Consider the following 1,907-nt stretch of genomic DNA (forward strand, 5'->3'; position numbering starts at 1 on the left):
TTCTTCTTCTTCTTCTTCTTCTTCTTCTTCTTCTTCTTCTTCTTCTTCTTCTTCTTCTTCTTCTTCTTCTTCTTCTTCTTCTTCTTCTTCTGTTCTTCCTTTTTTTGTTTCTATAACGAAGTTAAACTCTACTAACTTTGAGGATTTGTTAGAGTCTGATCTTGCAGACTTTGATGAGTCACTGGCGCTTCTAACTAAGTCTTTCAGAAGATTCTCCGGGAAAAGTCATTTCTGCAGATCTCCAAGCTGACCATTAAGGAAAAGCCAAAGTCATATACTATTGACAAGGATTCAGCGGTCTGCTACAACTGTCACTGTAAAGGTCACTTTGCAGGTGAGTGCAGGTCAAAGAAGACTACGATGCCATCTTCGAAAACCCCATCCTTTTTTAGAACCAAAGACGATAAATATCTGAAGCTGAAGGAGAAGTATAAGAAGATGAAGAGTTCCCAACGAAAAGCCAAAGGTCTTGTTGCTGAAGAACATGACTGGACTGATTCATCTGATGAATCATCCTCTAATGAGGAAGATACGAACTATCTTTGCTTAATGGCCAAGGATGTCAAGGAAGAAACTTATGAGACGTCAACCTTTAATGATCCCTCATCATCCTCTCCTGCTCAGGAAGTCAAAGGCATTTGGTATCTCGATAGTGGATGCTCAAGACATATGACTGGAGACAAATCCCTGCTTATCGACTACAAGGATGAAAGAGGTCCTTCCATGACCTTTAGAGGAAATGGAAAAGGATATACCAAAGGTTTTGGTGTATTAACCAACGGTGCAACCAGTTTCAGGCGTGTTGCATATGTTGAAGGACTGAAGCACAATCTTCTTAGCATCAGTCAGCTGTGTGATAAAGATTTCACAGTGAAATTTTCCAAGAATTCATGCTACGTCTTTGATAAGGATGATAAGGTTGCTCTAACCGGTTATCGTCTAGAGAATGTCTACATCATCAACATGGATTCTCCTCTTATTGAGAATAACTGTTTTCTCTCTAAAGCTTCATCAAATATCAACTGGCTGTGGCACAAACGACTTTCTCATCTTAACAACAAGACACTCAACGAGTTGTCTAGAAATGATCTCGTTATTGGTCTTCCTTAACACACCTTTGCAAAGGATCTGTTAGACCCCATAATCCATAAAGGGTAAAAGTAATGAAAAACAATAAGTGATGAAGAACCAGAAGACCGATGAAGACATCAAAGCAGAATTGACTAAGTCTGGAGAACAACCAGAGGGTCGATGAACAACCAGAGATGCGATGGAAAGAGCATCTTCATCACCCATCTGGTCAACAACACTTAGAGTTTTCTTCAGCAATTCAACCAGAGGCATACGATGAAGATATGAAGATAAGGTTGATTCATCATCCATGAAAGACAGCTGGAGATGACAAGTCGACAGCTGGATTTCAAGTTTATCTTAATATTATAGCTTATCAATAGTTTAGATAAACATTATCTGTTAATAGAAGATTAGCTAAATAGTCTCACTAGATAGTTATCTTCTAATTAGCTTACTAGTATAAATAGGTGATTAGGCCTATTGTATTAGATGTCGCTTTTACATTTTTCTTATTAATAAAGTGAAACCTTTGACGCTCAAGATTGTTTTTTAATGTTCATAATTTATTCTTGAGTGTTCATCACTTTATCCATTAAAACACTATAATTTGGTTATTTTTAACTCGATTATTAGTGTTATTAAGAGATCTGGGATCAACAATTGGTATCAGAGCCAATTGATTGTTTTTCCAATCAAAACGATCATCTAAAATCTCTCAACTTTTTTTTTCTCTTCAAAACGTAAAATCTCTCTCTTCAAAATTCTCAATGGCCAACTGGAATTCTGCATATAGTGTTGGCTCCCTCACCAAGCCTCCAACTCTTCAACGAGAA

The sequence above is a fragment of the Cynara cardunculus genome, assembly GCF_001531365.2.
Source record: "Cynara cardunculus var. scolymus isolate 2C chromosome LG 5, CcrdV1, whole genome shotgun sequence".
Lineage (NCBI taxonomy): Eukaryota > Viridiplantae > Streptophyta > Magnoliopsida > Asterales > Asteraceae > Cynara > Cynara cardunculus.